The sequence below is a fragment of the Globicephala melas genome, chromosome 21 (assembly GCF_963455315.2).
Source record: "Globicephala melas chromosome 21, mGloMel1.2, whole genome shotgun sequence".
In the NCBI taxonomy this organism is placed as follows: domain Eukaryota; kingdom Metazoa; phylum Chordata; class Mammalia; order Artiodactyla; family Delphinidae; genus Globicephala; species Globicephala melas.
In genome coordinates this window covers 13038484-13056685 of record NC_083334.1, presented here as the reverse complement: position 1 = coordinate 13056685, position 18202 = coordinate 13038484, and the positions used below count along the sequence as shown (strand labels likewise).

Below are 18202 nucleotides of genomic sequence, written 5' to 3'. Positions count from 1 at the left end.
CTGCTGAACAATCATCAACAGGAAGACACTGGAACTCACCAAAAAAGATACCCCACATCCAAAGACAAAGGAGACGCCCCAATGAGAGGGTAGGAGGGGCACAATCACAATAAAATCAAATTCCATAACTGCTGGGTGGGTCACTCACAAACTGGAGAACACTTATACCACAGAAGTCCACCCAGTGGAGTGAAGGTTCTGAGCCCCACGTCAGGCATCCCAGCCTGGGGGCCTGGCAACAGGAGGAGGAATTCCCAGAGAATCAGACATGGAAGGCTAGTGGGATTTGATTGCAGGACTTCGACAGGACTTGGGGAAACAGGGACTCTACTCTTGAAGGGCACACACAAAGTAGTGTGTGGATCGGGACCAAGGGGAAGGAGCAGTGACCCCAGGGGAGACTTAACCAGACCTACCTGCTAGTGTTGGAGGGTCTCCCAGAGAGGCAGGGGCCAGCTGTGGCTTACCATGAGGACAAGGACACTGGCAGCAGAAGTTCTGGGAAGTACTCCTTGGTATGAGCCTTCCCAGAGTCTGCCATTAGCTCCACAAAAGGGCCTGCAGGCTACAGTGCTGGGTCACCTCAGGCCAAACAACAAACAGGGAGGGAACTCAGCCCTACCCATCACTAGACAAGCAGATTAAAGTTTTACTAAGCTCTGCCCATCAGAGCTCTACCTACCAACAGTCCCTCCCATCAGGAAACTTACACAAGCCTCTTAGATAGCCTAATCCACCAGAGGGCAGACAGCAGAAGCAAGAAGAACTACAATCGGGCAGCCTGTGGAACAAAAACCACATTCACAGAAACATAGACAAAATGAAAAGGCAGAGGACGATGTACCAAATGAAGGAACAAGATAAAATCCCAGAAAAACAACTAAATGAAGTGGAGATAGGCAACCTTCCAGAAAAAGACTTCAGAATAATGATAGTGAAGATGATCCAGGACCTCAGAAAAAGAATGGAGGCAAAGATCGAGAAGACGCAAGAAATGTTTAACAAAGACCTAGAAGAATTAAAGAACAAACAAACAGAGATGAACAATACAATAACTGAAATGAAAACTACACTAGAAGGAATCAATAGCAGAATAACTGAGGCAGAAGAACAGATAAGTGACCTGGAAGACAGAATGGTGGAAATCACTGCCAAGGAATAGAATAAATAAAAGAGAATGAAAAGAAATGAAGGCAGCCTAAGAGACCTCTGGGACAACATTAAATGCACTAACATTCGCATTATAGGGGTCCCAGAAGGAGAAGAAAAAGAGAAAGAACCCGAGAAAATATTTGAAGAGATTATGGTCAAAAAATTCCCTAACATGGGAAAGGAAATAGCCACCCAAGTCCGGGAAGCGCAGAGGGTCCCAGGCAGGATAAAACCAAGGAGAAACACGCCAAGACACATAGTAATCAAACTGACAAAAATTAAAGACAAGGAAAAATTATTAAAAGCAACAAGGGAAAAATGACAAATAAGGGAACTCCCATAACGTTAACAGCTGCTTTCTCAGCAGAAACTCTACAAGCCAGAAGGGAGTGGCACAATATATTTAAAGTGATGAAAGGGAAGAACCTATAACCAAGATTACCCAGCAAGGGTCTCATTCAGATTTGACGGAGAAATCAAAAGCTTTCCAGACAAGCAAAAGCTAAGAGAATTCAGCACCACCAAACCAGCTCTACAACAAATGCTACAGGAACTTCTCTAAGTGGGAAACACAAGAGAAGAAAAGGACCTACAAAAACAAACCCAAAACAATTCAGAAAATGGTAATTCAGAACACACATATCAATAATTACCTTAAATGTCAATGGATTAAATGCTTCAACCAAAAGACACAGGCTCACTGAATGGGTACAACAATAAGACCCATATATATGCTGTCTACAAGAGACCCACTTCAGACCTAGGGACACATACAGACTGAAAGTGGGGGATGCAAAAAGATATTCCATGCAAATGGAAGTCAAAAGAAAGCTGGAGTAGCAATACTCGTATCAGATAGAATAGACTTTAAAATAAAGGGTGTTACAAGAGCCAAGGAAGGACACTACATAATGATCAAGGGATCAATCCAAGAAGAAGATATAACAATTGTAAATATATATGCACGCAACATAGGAGCACCTCAACACATAAGGCAAATGCTAACAGCTATAAAAGAGGAAATCGACAGTATCACAATAATAGTGGGGGATTTTAACACCTCGCTTACACCAATGGACAGATCATCCATACAGAAAATTAATAAGGAAACAAAAGCTTTAAATGACACAGTAGACCAGATAGATTTAATTGATATTTATGCAACATTCCATCCTCAAACAGCAGATTACACTTTCTTCCCAAGTGCACATGGAACATTCTCCAGGATAGATCACATCTTGGGTCACAAATCAAGCCTTGGTAAATTTAAGAAAATTGAAATCATTTCAAGTATCTTTTCCAACCACAACGCTATGAGATTAGAAATAAATTACAGGGAAAAAAACGTAAAAAACACAAACACATGGAGGCTAAACAATACATTACTAAATAACCAAGAGATCACTAAAGAAATCAAAGAGGAAATCAAAAACTACCTAGAGACAAATGACAATGAAAACACGACCATCCAAAACCTATGAGATGCAGCAAAAGCAGTTCTAAGAGGGAAGTTTATACCAATACAATCCTACCTCAAGAAACAAGAAAAACCTCAAGTAAACTATCTAATCTAACACCTAAAGGAACTAGAGAAAGAAGAACAAACAAAACCCAAAGTTAATACAAGGAAAGAAATCACAAATATCGGAGCAGAAATAAATGAAATAGAAACAAAGAAAACAATAGCAAAGATCAATTAAACTAAATGCTGGTTCTTTGAGAAGATAAACAAAGTTGATAAAGCTTTAGCCAGACTCATCAGGAAGAGAGGGAGAGAACTCAAGTCAATAAATTTAGAAATGAAAAAGGAGAAGTTACAACGGACACCACAGAAATACAAAGCATCATAAGAGACTACTACAAGCAACACTATGCCAATAAAACTGACAGCCTGGAAGAAATGGACAAATTCTTAGAAAGGTAAAACCTTCCAGGACTGAAGTAGGAAGAAATAGAAAATATGAACAGACCACTCACAAGTGATGAAATTGAAACTGTGATTAAAAATCTTCCAACAAACAAAAATCCAGGACCAGATGGCTTCACAGGTGTATTCTGTCAAACATTTAGAGAAGAGCTGACACCCATCCTTCTCAAACTCTTCCAAAAAATTGAGGAGGAAGGAATACTCCCAAACTCATTCTATGAGGCCACCATCACCCTGATACCAAAACCAGACAAAGATACTACAAAAAAAGAAAATTACAGTCCAATGTCACTGATGAATATAGATGCAAAAATCCTCAACAAAATACTAGCAAACAGAATCCAACAACACATTAAAAGGATCATACACCTTGATCAAGTCGGATTTATCCAAGGGATGCAAGGGTTCTTCAATATACACACCTATGGTCAACTAATCTATGACAAAGGAGCTAAGGGTATACAATGGAGAAAAGACAGTCTCTTCAATAAGTGGTGCCAGGAAAACTGAACAGGTAAATATAAAAGAATGAAATTAGAACACTCCCTAACACCATACACAAAAATAAACTCAAAATGGATTCAAGACCTAAATGTAAGACCGGACAGTATAAAACTCTTAGAGGAAAACAGGAAGAACACTCTTTGACATAAATCACAGCAAGATCTTTTTTGACCCATCTCCTAGAGTAATGGAAGTAAAAACAAAAATAAACAAATGGGACCTAATGATACCTAAAAGCTTTTGCAAAGCAAAGGAAACTATAAATAAGTCAAAAAGACAACCCTTAGAATGGGTGAAAATATTTGTAAATGAATCAACAAAGGATTAATCTCCAAAATATGTAAACAGCTCATACAGCTCAATATTAAAAAAACAAAAATCCCAATCAAAAAATGGGCAGAAGACCTAAATAGACATTTCTCCAAAGACATACAGATGGCCAAGAGGCACATGAAAAGCTGCTGAATATCACTAATTATTAGAGAAATGCAAATCAAAACTACAATTAGGTATCACCTCATGCCAGTTAGAATGGGAATCATCAGAAAATCTACAAACAACAAATGCTGGAGAGGGTGTGGAGAAAAGGGAACCTTCCTGCACTGTTGGTGGGAATGTAAATTGATACAGCCACTATGGAGAACAGCATGGAGGTTCCTTATAAAACTAAAAATAGAATTACCATATGACCCAGCAATCCCACTACTGGGCATATACCCAGAGAAAACGATAATTCAAAAAGACACATGCACCCCAATGGTCATTGCAGCACTATTTACAATAGCCAGGTCATGGAAGCAACCTAAATTCCCATCGACAGACGAATGGATAAAGAAGATGTGGTGCATATATACAATGGAATATTACTCAGCCATAAAAAGGAACGAAATTCGGTCATTTGTCGAGACGTGGATGGATCTAGAGACTGTCATACAGAGTGAAGTAAGTCAGAAAGAGAATAACAAATATCGTATATTAACACATATATGTGGAATCTAGAAAAATGGTACAGATGAACCAGTTTGCAGGGCAGAAACAGAGACACATGTAGAGAACAAATATATGGACACCAAGGGGGGAAACTGGCGGGGGGTGTGTGTGTGATGAATTGGGAGATTGGAACTGACATATATACTCTAATATGTATAAAATGGATAACTAATGAGAACCTGCTGTATAAAAAGATAAATAAAATTCTAAAATTCAATAAATAAATAAATATTTTTTTAAAAAATGAAGATAAAAACACTAAAAAAAAGAGAGAGATAACTAATAAGAACCTGCTGTATAAAAAAATAAATAAAATTAAATTTAAAAAAAAGAGACACATGCACCCCAATGTTCATTGCAGCAGTATTCACAATAGCCAGGTCATGGCAGCAACCTAAATGCCCATCGACAGACGAATGGATAAAGAAGATGTGGTACATATATACAATGGAATATTACTCAGCCATAAAAAGAACAAAACTGGGTCATTTGTAGAGAAGTGTATGGACCTAGAGACTGTCATACAGAGTAAAGTAAGTCAGAAGGAGAAAAACAAATATCGTATATTAACACATATATGTGGAATCTAGAAAAATGATACAGATGAACCCATTTGCAAGGCAGAAACAGAGGCACAGATGTAGAGAACAAACGTATGGACACCAAGGAGGAGAGCAGGGGGCGGGGTGGGATGAACTGGGAGATTGGGATGGACATATATACACTAATATGTATGAAATAGATAACTAATAAGAACCTGCTGCATAAAAAATAAAAAAGAAAATTCAAGAATAAAAAAATTAAAGAAAAGAAAGCAAAAACTAAAAGCAAATGTATCATACTAATGTTAGATATTAATAATAGCAGAAATTGGGTGTGGGGTTCATGGAAATTCTGCAATTTTTCTGTAAATCTAAAACTGTTCTAAAAAATAAATTTTAGGACTTCCCTGGTGGTGCAGTGGTTAAGAATCCGCCTGCCAATGCAGGGGACACAGATTTGAGCCCTGGTCCAGGAAGATCCCACATGCCACGGAGCAACTAAGCCCATGCGCCACAACTATTGAGCCCGTGCTCTAGAGTCCGCGAGCCACAACTACTGAGCCCATGTGCCACAACTACTGAAGTCTGTGTGCCTAGAGCCTGTGCTCTGCAACAAGAGAAGCCACCGCAATGAGAAGCCCGCGCACTGCAATGAAGAGTAGCCCCCGCTCACCACAACTAGAAAAAGCCCGCGTGCAGCAACGAAGACCCAACGCAGACAAAAATAAATAATAAATAAATAAATATTTTTAAAAATAGAGATTATTTTAAATAAATAAATAAACTTTTAAAAAATCTCATATAAAGAAGCAATTAATGAGTATGCAGCCAAAATGGTAGCGGTAAAAACTTATTATAGAGGTCGGAAAAAATTAATAAAATGTTTAGATTTCTCCTAGTTTTTGTGAAGTGTATGGTGTTATAAAGTTTTAAAATTTGAAATTTATTTTTATTTCTTGTTTCAATCTATAGAAACTTTCTCTTTTGTATTCAACTTTGTAATTTTCTTAAGGAGGCCCCCTAAATTACATAAACTTCCAGTTCCACAAAACCTGGATCCATGCTTGTTTGATCATGTGTGAATAGTTAGAAAAGTATGTCCAGTTCAACAACTGAGTATGTACTGTTTGTAAATAGTATGCTAGGACTTGCATAGGCGTGTGGGGTGGTGGTGGTTTATGAAGATTAATAGGATACAGTGCCTGCTCTCCAGACACTTACAGTTTCATGGGGGAGACAGTTATATGTCTAACGTAGATGTCTACTGATGCCAACCCTTTCTTTAACCATCCACCTCCCAAGGTCTGGAAGTAAAAGCACATTGGCCATTATTACTTACTTTATTTATTTTAGCTGTGCCGGGTCTTAGTTGCATCACGCAGGATCTTCGTTGCGGCATGTGGGATTTTTTAGTTGTGGCATACAAACTCTTAGTTGTGGCATGCATGCGAGATGTAGTTCCCCGACCAGGGATCAATCCTGGGCCCCCTGCATTGGGAGCGCATAGTCTTACCCACTGGACCACCAGGGAAGTCCCAGCCATTTTTTTTTAATTGTTCATACATTTAAAAAAAATTTTTATTGGAATATAGTTGCTTCACAATCCAGCCATTATTAACTGATGTGGCTTAGTTCAGAGGACCATGCTCAAAAGCAACAGATGTAGACGATTAATAATCATCACAACTTCACAGGGGGCAACTGCAAGTGAGGGCTTTGGAGACAAGGCCATTGTCAACCTGCCCCTCAGCTTGTCTCCAAAGGAGGACTTTGACTCACTTTAGCTTCTCTAGAAGATTGATGTAGATTTAGATCTAGCTGGAATTAGCCACAAAATTCTAATCAAGCCAAAATGTAATGGGGGTGAGAACAACTGAGAAGACTCAAGCTTCTGTTAGGAAATTCATTGCACTGAAACATCCAGTTGGCTCTTGGTCGCTCAGGTAGAGAGTCTTTTGGAAGAAATAAAGTAGAAAAGAGGTTTGAGACTGGATTCCTACTTCTACGCGAGTCACAAAATGGAACCCCCAGCTGTGGAGTCTGGAACTTTCATTTAATGAGAAGACTGAGGCCAGAGGATGGCAGTCCTTGTGACACCCTTCTAAGGTCCGTACTCTTAATCTCGTTTTACAGAGGATGGAATGGGGCTTTATGCAGGTTGGCCCAATCCCAAAGCCTGTGTTCTCAACTTCTGTGCAATACTGCCACCCATCATGTCTATATCTGATGGTCACAGGACAACCCCATAAACTGTGAAAGTTTTTGAAATGATTACAGAGCAAAGGCTTTATAAAAAGTCTTTGTGACCACCTAGAAGAGTGGGATAGGGAGGGTGGGAGGGAGATGCAAGAGGGAGGTGATGTATATGTATAGCTGATTCACTTTGTTATACAGCAGAAACTAATACAACATTGTAAAGCAATTATACTCCAATCAAGATGTTAAAAAGAAGTGTTAGTGCCGAAAAGGACCTGAGAAATTATTTCTTCTAGCCCCCTTAATTCCTGAGGGGAAACCTGGACTTCTGGGGAGTGAAGTTGCTTCCCAGCGTCACAGAGTAGCTTCTGCCAGCGGGCTAGGAATCGAGATGCAATCCCCGGTCGTGTGCCGGTCCCGGTCTAGAGCCTGAATTAAGGGCTAGAACCCAGGGACAGGCATGCTCATTAGGAGAAAAGTGTCCCTGGAGAGGGAAGGGATAAGAGGAGGCAGCCAATGACAACTGTGACATGTTATGGGTGGAATTGAGGGCCCCCCCATTTATACGTTGAAGTATTAACCCCTAGGACCTCAGAATGTGACCTTATCTGGAGATAGAGTCTTTACAGAGGTAATCATGTTAAAGTGGGGTCATTATTGTGGACCCTAATCCAGTTGGACTGGTGTCCTTATATGGAGAAATCTGGACACAGGCACATATGGAGGGAGAGCCACACAAAGAGACATAGGGAGAGGACGGCTCTAGAGAGAGGCCTGGAACAGAGTCTCCCCACACAGCCTTCAGAGGGAACCAACTCTGCTCTCACCTTGATTTTGAACATCTAGCCTCCAGAACTGTAAGACGATACTTTTCTGTTGCTTAAGCCACCCAGTTTGTGGCACTTAGTTATGGTTGCCCCAGCAAACTAATGCACCACAGACCTTGGGAAGCATCTGAGGAGGCACCGGGGCTGAAGGACCGGCAGGAGAAGTCAGGGGGCAAAGGAGGGGCTGAAATGATGAAATTATGGGTGCGGAGAAGGAGACACAGGCAGAGATCTAAATCCAGGATTAGCAAGTGGAAACCCATACAAACGAAAGTGGAGTCCATTTTTTTCTTTTAAGTGGAGAGTCAAGATCTAGCAGATCTAGATGAGAAGGGGGCCTAGGAGAAGTGAGCTGTTGTAGAGGCCGCCGGGGTGTGGGCTGCCTCACCATCAGCTTCTGGAGCAGTGAGAGAAGCCCAGGGGGAAGTCCTTAGGAGATTATCGTGGAGTCAGCTGCAGTCCGCTTTGAGGTCTCTGTGAGCACAAGTTCACCAGAATGTTAAGTACAAGTACACTTGCACGGCCTGACTATTATGGACGTGCTCTGGAGGCCGACTGCCTGAGTTCCCAGTGACTTTTGCCCTCACTAGCATTCAACCTCTCTGGGCCTCAGTTTCTGAATCTGTGAAAAGGGAATAATGACTGCACCCACCTCATAGGGTTATGATGAAGATTCAATAAAATAATGTGTGTGAAATGTTTCAGTAAAAGTTATCTGTCATTATTAGAGGTGTTTATTACAACAATAATTCTTCTCCTGCCTCCAATTCCAAGCAGTACTAGATAAGTGCCCTCCACGCACTGCGGGGCACAAGCGCCACTGTAACTGGGACCACCGGTATTAGAGGTTAAGGATACTGGCAGGCCACAGGTGCTAAGAGGAAAAATAACATTTGGGCTCCGAGCCTGAAAAAAATTGCGTTGGCTTCTGAAAGCCCCAAATCGGCATCGCATGCTCGCAGACAGAAGTCCTCAAAATAGCACAGCCAGGACTGAGCAGTGGACAGGCCACAAGAATTGTCAGGTGAACACCGCCCTTGAGCGATGTCGAGCATGCGCTCTGCTCCACCTATACCTGGGCTCATCTGTCCGGGTTGCTTCATGTCCAGGGCTCTGCAGAAATCCAGACGAGACCCTTCCCAGCCAGGGAGTGTGGCGAAACTCTATGTGGGGGCCGTAGTGAAATCAGGTTAAAAGGGGTTACGCACGTCGCTGCCAACGAAAATAGGAAAGGAAAGTCCTCGGGCCCCCAGGGCCCCTCACTGCAAAAGCCCCCTCCCGCCAAGGAGTCAGCGGGGCACGCGGTTGCGGGTGGAAAACGCAAAACGGCGTTTCCCGGCCGCCGCAGCACCGCAGCCTTCCGGGCTGAGCCACCACAATTTACCCCTTGCCCTTCCTCGGACTCATTACGAAATCCACGGCAGTTCGGACGACTAGAGATACGTGTGCCCCGGGACACTCCGTGCCCTCCCGGCATGCGCGCGACCAGACGGGAAGGCGAGAACGCGGCGGGCGGGGCGGGGCGGGGCGGGCGCGGCACGAGCACCCGCCGCAGCCTGGCTACAAGGCGGCGGGGCGTGGGGCGTAGCCAGCCACGCAGTGGCGGCGGCCCCCTTAAATAGGATCCGAAGTCGGCTCGGGGTCAGCAGTGGGCTGCGGTGACAGCCGGCGGTGCACAGCCGAGCCTGTGGAGGAGGTGAGTGCTCCTGCCGCGGGGAGCCGCATCCGTGCCCGCTGCGGCGCCGGCGTCTCGGCGGGGCGCGGGGCTGAGGCTGCCCTGCCGGCCCGAGCCCAGGAGGTTGCGGCCGCAGCGGAGGCACGCGAACAGGGCCTCGGCTCGCAGGGACGTTCCGCTTTTCTGGCCTCTGCCCCGCAGCTCCTCGGGTTCCCGCCGCCGCGGAGGCCTCCGGGCCGCCCTAGCCGCCGCCGCTTCCCGTGCCGGAGCCGGGGATGCCGGCCCGCAGCTCCCCACGGGCGGCGCGGGTTTGGGGCTGGTGCACGGCGTGGTGCGTGTGACGCGCGCCGCCGGACCGGGTCCTTGTTTGTGTGGCGGCGGGGACCGGCCCGGCGGGAAGCCGGACCCGGAGTTGCAGATACCAGGCGATGATCCGGCGGGGCCGTGACGGTGCTCTCTGGGCCGCGGCCTCCTTCCTGCCCCCGTGGCGGGGTTTCAGGCGCTCTCGGACCGCGCGTGGAAGCATCGGAGCAGGCGGTCTCCCAGCCTCGGCGTGACGGTGGCCCCTGCGCGCAGCGCCCGCGGGAGGGTCAAAGGCAGCATCAAAAGTCTGTTGCCACCATGTGGAAATTCTCGCGGTGCTTGCAGAGGAGTGCCCATATCCGCTGCACATGGCCGTGATGGAGTCATTTAAAGAGCCTGGCATGTTTTGAAATTAGGAAGCAAAAATCATGTTATCTATTACCTTGTAGCCTAGACGGTGACTTGAATGAACAAAGAGCCTGGCATGTTTTGAAATTAGGAAGCAAAAATCATGTTATCTATTACCGTGTAGCCTAGACGGTGACTTGAATGAACACGTGCGCGAGAACCGAGAGACCAGACTCCTTCCCCACCCCACTCACTTTCAAGGTTATGGAGCTTAACTAAGACCATTATAAAAGTGCCCTTGCCTTTGAAAGTTCAGACTTTTAAGCTTCTTGTTGATGCAGGAATATACAGAGTGCCCTAACTGTTAATATTCTTACTTTTATTCTTGACCTTTGCTTAGCATAAGAGAAACTGGTTAAATTTGTTTCTGACACAGATTTCACCTGTGATTATCTCAATGTAAACAATTATTTGCTTAACACTTAACAAACAAAAAGCCAGTCAAAACCTCTGGTTTGATGCAGCGTTTTCAGATGGAGGTGGCAGGTTAGATTGGCTTAAAACTTAAAGTCTGAGTTGACAGTCTGGTTGGGTGGGCTTGAGAAGGTGGGACTTTCACCTTCGCTTGCCATCAGGGTAGAGCCAGTCCTGGGAGACTTTTTTTCTTATTCTGACTCAACTGGGAGAATCCCTTCCTAGTATGAAACTTGACTCCTCATTTGGAAAAGACTGCATTAGACCAAAGTCTTTCACAGCTAAAATTCTGTGACTAGAAAAAGCAAACCCTGAAGAGTAGCACACTTCATACCTCCCTCCCCCACTTAAAATAAGATAGACGCATCATAGACCATGTGTTACAGATTTCTGTTTTCTGCATTTGCTGTAAAATGAAAAGACTTTTATTAAATCGCCCTTCTCTCACAATTATAAGCATGTTGACCTATTTCCTTCCCGTCTCTGTTATGCATAGTTTGGCAGTATTTTTATTATCGTTGTGAGCAGCCTGACTAAAAAGAATCTCTGGGCTTTTAAATTTGGGGCATTTAAGAGATAGATACTTGTGACAAAGGCAGGTAGAGACAGGTGTCTGTTTATATCACAAAGGTCAAGTGTTCATAACTGTCTCTGCTTCTGGTTGAGCTTTGGAATAGCTGACAGTGTACCGCACGCCACAGTGTCCTGCTTGATATCCAGGGCTGGTTACATCTTTGGTTTTTGATGTAGCTGTCTTGTGGAAGTTTGGAGGAGGGCCTGGGGAAAGATCATGTTTTGTCATTACAGCTGGGGATTTCTCCTCTCTCCCTTCAAGTTTCACTTTTCTGGAAAGAGGGAGACTTGTAGGAATAGTAGTAGTTTCTAGATGTGATACTCAGTAACCTTGGGGGAATAGATAATTTTTTAAGGTCGGTTGCTGAATTTATTGTGCAAATTTGCCACCTATGTCCATTATTCTTTTGCATTTACTATCTGTTATAACCAAATTCTGTCAGTGTTGACAGAATTGATCACGTTTTGTGAACAGTATTGTTTGGATGATGCAATGTGTTAGACTCCCTGTCTTAGAAAATACAAAAGAACATCCTTTAAGGCAGCTCAGAGCTGTAGTTATCCTAAGTCCTCTTCAAGCTCTGCTGTCTGACAGGCCGTGGCCAGTCAGGAGGGAGATCAAAGATGCCAGAGTTTTTATTGAAGGTTATCGGTCCAACTTGATGTGCAGACAAACACATTAGAGTCACTTTGCTTTGACACTCCTGCCTGGAGGCCAAGTCTCAGGGAACAGAGAAGGTGCCAGGGGTTGAGTTTGAGTTTCAACGTTCTAGTACTTAAAGGAGCTTTGGAGAGCTTTTAAACAAGCACAAGCCCCGAAGTCATAGCTGTACGTGATGAACTAGAAGGTAGAGGCAAACTTACCAGTGCTTGTGTCCGCAACTCCATGCCATTTCCTCACCCTTTCCTCATCTAAAATGCTGAATGCCAGCTCTTAAGAAATCCTAGTTTGTGTAAGCTCGAGGTGATACATAATTTGTACCACAGTGACAAGAGAAAAGGGTCACATAATTTGAGTTCGGTTCATTTTTCTGCTTTCTCACATCCTAACATTTAGAATTTCTTAACTGTGTTGGAGGCAACACAGTTATTAGTCATAACTTTTGTGGAATCAAGAGGGAAGGAGAAATATGACAGAGCCTTCCCTGAAATTTGGCCGGCTTGGAGGGGTGGCACTTTCTTTGGCCAAAAACTTAGCTGGGGGTGAGGACTCTGTTTCCCTGCTGCAGAAGAATACATGTGGCTGGAGGCCAGCGTCTTGTCTCTAGAATCTAAGATTTCAGGCCTGGTGCCTCCATGTAGTTTTCAAGTTCTAAATAAAATTTGAAAGCTGTCTAATATCTAAGTCAAAACCATTTGCCTCAGAAAATCTGTATGTATAAATAAAATTATATGTTTATATAAATACAGTATACAATAAGACATCATTTTTATAATATATACATTTAATGTTGTAATAGAAATCTATGCTTGTTATAGAAAATTTGTGAACTATAAAAAATAAATCTGGGAGTTCCCTGGTGGCCTACTGGTTAGGATTCTGGGCTTTCACTGCTGTGGCCCGGGTTCAGTCCGTGGTGGGGGAACTGAGATCCTGCAAGCTGCATGGTATGGCCAAAAAAAACCCCCCAAAACAAAAACCTCTCTTCAAGAGATTGAATATTAGTAACATTTTCATGTATTTCCTTTTGGTATTTTTCCAGATTTTTTTAAGCTTAAGTGTATATTTTTAATAGAAGATAAAACTTTTGATCAATTTTAATCACCTAAGTTATATCGTGAACAATTTTTTTCATGTTACATACTATTGAAAAAAATGAGTTTTGAAGGTGACTGCCTTCTATGGTTTACGGGATGCGCCATAATTTATTCACCTTTCCCCTATCGTTGGATATTTAGGAACAGCTGTCTATTTCAGAGCAGTTCACCAAGCTTCTTATGTATTTCAGTATATCTTTTTTTTAAGTTTGGGCAAGTTCTGCTTTAAAATTGTTGAAACTGACAATGATTTGGAAATTATTTTTATTAGTGTATGGTTTTAATGGACTTTTGGGTTCATGTGTTCTAGTCAAAAGCTGTTCAAATAAGGATTTCATGCTTTGGAAAGGTAAGTGAAAAGAAGTTAGGGCATCACAGGAGGAAATGTGGGCTGCCTTTTGCACCATTTCCTCATTCTAGAGGGACTTCTGATAAATGTATTATCTGTCCATTTGCACACTTACTTGGCCGCTGTAGAAGTTGGCACTTTCCCCACAGGTTTCTTGTGGGAAAAATATCCATATACGTAAGGCCAAAATGCCCTGAGTACCATTTATTCTTTTGTTAACCAGAGTAAAGAGAAAGTTCCTGCAGGAGCTCGTTTCTCCCTCCAGGCTCAGCTGTCAACTGCAGAGCAAGGCAGTGTCAGCTGAGTGGACAGGATGGGGGGTGATGACAGCTCATAGAGCCAGGCACTGTTCTTGGTGCTTCAGATCTGTTAACACATTAATCCTCCCACCTACCCTGTAAGGTAGGTCCTACTTTTATCCATATTTTACGGAAGGTAAAGGAGCAGGTGCAGGGATTAAGTCTCCCAAACCAGGGTTTGAACCTCGGCAGTTTGGCTTCAGGGCCGGAGCGCCTAATGGCTTGGCTCTGCTTCTTGAACTCGAAGGGTTCTTAGTCCGGGGGGGCCTGGAAAGTTCTAGGTTATCCAGCAAGACTGAGGACAGAGCTGGTTCTTCTTCCGTATCATTGCTCCTTGGTCATCCCCTATCTCATTCACACGCTGTCTTTACTACCAGCGGGCTGAAACGACAACAGATTTTGATTCAGCTCCATTCGGCGAGTGACGAGATCACTTGTTACACAGCTGTGACGTTCTAGAAAATTAAAGAGTAAAAGGCTTTGCGTGCCCTGGAAGTTAGTCTTGTTCTAGATCGCGCTGGAGACTTTTAATAGACAAGAGAATAGAATTGTGGATTTGCAGGGTTTGAAGGCACAGAGGTATAGTCCAGTGGTTATGGCCTCCTTTCCCCAGGACAATTTTAGGCAGAACCCCAATATATGAAATAAATAAAAGCAGGGCTGCCATGGTTTAAGGAGGGAGGGGTGGGAATCCCAGATCACAGAGACTCGAGACGCGGCTGCTTCCTCACCTCTGAGACACTCCAGCGCACCCCAGGTTCCCTGGGTCCCTGAGCCTAACTCACTCATCGCCCGATGCAGTACCTGGTGCAGGAGAGGAGGTGACTTACCAAGGTTACACACACTGTGTTCCCCTCGGGCCGTGACACACATGGCGTTTGTCCCTGGGCCCTATGCCTGTTCGAGGAACGGCTGGACCTCGGGGTCATCCTTGACTTGTGCCCCAAGATCCTGCCAGTCAGCAGGTCCTGCTTATTCTGTACCGTGCTGCCCAGCACACACACATTTCTTCCTTTCATTGTCCATGTCACTGCCCTGATCCAGAGTCTCTCACCTCCAGTTTAGACAGCAAAAGTCCTTAGTTAAAAAAAGAAGGGGAGGATGATGACTCTTCCTAACACAGAGTTCGGATTGAATCCCTCCTCCGCCCAGAAGCCTTCCAGGGCCCCTCTGGAAGGCCCCAAGTCTTCACGTAGCTTGACTCTCGGGGGCTTCTGGGGTCTGGTTCCAACCTGCTGTTTCCCATGAGTCTCCCAAACCACCACGAGCTGGGACTTTTTTTTGTTTGTTTTGTTTTGTTTTTTTTGCGGTACGCGGGCCTCTCACTGCTGTGGCCTCTCCCGTTGGCGGAACACAGGCTCCGGACGCGCAGGCTCAGCGGCCACGGCTCATGGGCCCAGCCGCTCCGCGGCATGTGGGATCCTCCCGGACCGGGGCACGAACCCGTGTCCCCTGCATCGGCAGGCAGACTCCCAACCACTGCGCCACCAGGGAAGCCCAAGCTGGGACTTTTGGAAAGAGACTCTGGTGGCACAGGGTTGAACCAAGGCCTCTGCACCCATTACTCTGTCTTCCACCCAACTCACCGTCCCGTGCCCCGGACGAGGCTCCCGGGCCTGTGTGCCCACCGTCCCCCGTCTGCAGTGACGTTCTTCATCCCACCCTCGTTGCGCATCGCTCCACTCTTCAGAGGCACTTTCCCCAGAGGGACCGTCGCCGTCCTCAGACTCCACATCACTCACTGAAACCCTCGGCTGACAGCAACTGGTGGTTAAAATGATGAAACACTCCCATTCCGGTTAGAAGACAGCTGCTACCCCAAGAGCCCTCACCCCTAATTCAGAAACTGTAGAGTTAGCGCCTGGCCGGGGAGGCTCTCCTGAACCCTGTTCTGGTGGTCGGCCTCCTTCTTTTCCAGTTGCTTGGTGCCAGGCTGTACTGGTTACCCCGCGTTTTGAGCGCCCCCCAGCGCCCTTCCTTTGCCTCTTCGTACGCGCATAGCTCGCTTCCGCACTAGGTCCCCAGCCACGCCCTGAGCTCTGTGCATTTAGGAGACCTAGTCACCGTTGTTTCTGTTTTCAGCAGCGTTTAACGCAGGGCCTCGCTGCCAGTAAGTGCTTAGTGTTATCTGATGATTGATTGAGACCAGGAGACATTCAGATGGACAGATGTCTCATAGACGGTGTCACTGACAAGAATGTACATTTCATCGTTCCAGGTTTGTATGTTATGATCCTGTGCAAGGCTTAGATCTTGTAGCTGAGATCAAGGCGTTGAAAATCTCCGGAGGCGCCCCAGGCTGAGTAGCTGGCAGGGACCTTGCTGTCACACCATCCAACCAACCAGCTCACCGGGGAGGGACCCGCAATGCAGAGGGTATGCCCAGCAGCCCAAGCAGGCTAGATGCCGGTGCCGGGCTGTGTTTCCCCTCCTGGCATGAGTCAGAGAGCAGCACGTCAGACTCCAGGGCCTCTCTGCAGGGCACGCAGGGACTCTAGCTGAGGTCCCGGGACAGACCGCCTCCGATGAGCCAGGCCCTTAACCTGCCAGGGCCCTTGCCTAGAGTCTCCTTCCTCCAGAGCAGCCCGCTCAGTCCGCTTGGCCTCGGCACTAGCCCGGGTGCCTGTGACGTGTGCTGTACTGCCCTCCCCGGCACGCTTCTTTCCATCACAGGGCGACGCGGAGTATTTTTGTCTCCCCCTGGATAGAAAGTCCGTGTGCAGCTTGGGCCGGCACTGTTACCCTGCGTCCTGGGCGCCGCGGGCTTTTGCAGGCGCTCCGGTTAGCAGTTGTATTTACCGCTGCCCGTAGTCGGGAACTGACAGAGACTCTAGCCAGGCAGGTGACAGAGAGGAGGTGGGGCGCTGGTCTCCAAGATGGGGTGCATGTGCCCCAGGTTGGGGAGACCATCTATAAGGGTGCAGGTGGATGTATTAGAACTTCTGTAGATATTTATTTTTTAGCTTTCTTTTTAAATTCATAATTGTATGTTTCATAATGTTCAGAAAATATTTGTACATGTATACAGTTTATAAATAAGTGCATCTACATATCAGGGATACATTTACTTATGATTTTTGATGCATTGTCAGAAGTTTAGAGAGCCAGAAAATTAACTCCTTCTCTGCCACCAGTAGGGCAAGACCCCTCCAAATGCCATTGTTAAAAGAAAGGAATTTGTTAGTTAAGGGGGGATAGACACTGCTTTGTGACACTGGGTTGTGATTCGTGTCAAATTAGCCTCTGACTTTAGGAGAGCCAGGTTAAATCTGGAAGATGTTTTGCCTTTGGCCAAAACTTGACAATGTAGAAAGAAGCATCTTTAGGACAAGGATTTCATTTTTTTCTGTTTTATTCATTCACTCCTGTGCGTCAGGCAGTGCTTGATGTAGAGTGGGTGCTGCCTAAATATTCTCAGTGTGTACATATGTACCTTTTTCTTGCAGGACAATTAAATATCATGCTGGGTTGGCCACTTCAAGTCAATATTTGAGTTGGCTGTCTTTGTTTAAACCTTTGGTCAGTGGCAAGTTACAGCAGCTGTGCCCGTTTTACTCCTCTTAACTAAGTTCTCAAAGCTGTAGGATCGTAGAGCTAAAAGGATCGTAGAGCTAAAACGGGCCTCAGAAGTGTCACTTGAATGATAAGAAGTTTGGGATTTCCTTTTAAATTGTTTTTTAAGAATGAAACAATGCTGACAAGATGTTGATCATTATTGAAACTGAAGCTGGGGTTATTATGGGTACGTGGTGGCTTCTTATACTACCCTGTATACTTTTGAATAGATTTGGAAATTTTCATAATAAAAATTTAAACAAAACATAAAGGGAAAATAAAGACCCCCAACTAGCGTCACCTGTTCCGAGGAGGTACGGCCAGATGGGACAATCTCTTTTTTTTCCCTTCCTTCTTTTAAACACTGGGTCATTATTCTATAATCCTCTGTAACTGGTTAGATTCGTTTTGTCTTTAGCTTCCCCAGGGCTAATCACCTCTTATAGTTACCTGAACTCTGGGTGTAACCCTCGCTCACCGAGGCCTCCCTCATCCCTTCTCACACAGTGAGCCAAATCCTCTTGAACCTTTTCTCTGTTTCTCCTGTCGCTTTCCTGCCGCACCACTGACGGTGTCCCCAGAGCTGAGATCTGTCAACGCTCAAAAGTGGATTTCTTCCAAGTTTGGGAGTAGCTGGCCTTGCTCTCTCTCTGGGTAGAAATCTGCCTTTTATTCTGTGTTCCACTCACCCCTGCTTTGTTAGCCATTTCTCTGGTTTATCTGTCCCTTT

The 18202-nt window shown here is 45.1% G+C and overlaps 1 protein-coding gene across 3 annotated transcripts in view; it reads left to right on the top strand.

The window, feature by feature from the left end:
- The window catches only part of ACSL1 (acyl-CoA synthetase long chain family member 1), a 307865-nt gene that overhangs the window by 225876 nt on the left and 63787 nt on the right, over window positions 1–18202 (top strand). Inside the window, exon 1 of one of the 3 annotated variants that reach the window (XM_030831048.2) lies at window positions 9663–9834. The exons of the other annotated variants lie outside the window; for them this stretch is intronic. The gene's annotated coding sequence lies outside the window, so the exon portion shown is untranslated. Of the gene's footprint in view, window positions 1–9662; window positions 9835–18202 lie in introns of those variants that run through there. 3 annotated transcript variants of the gene reach the window in all.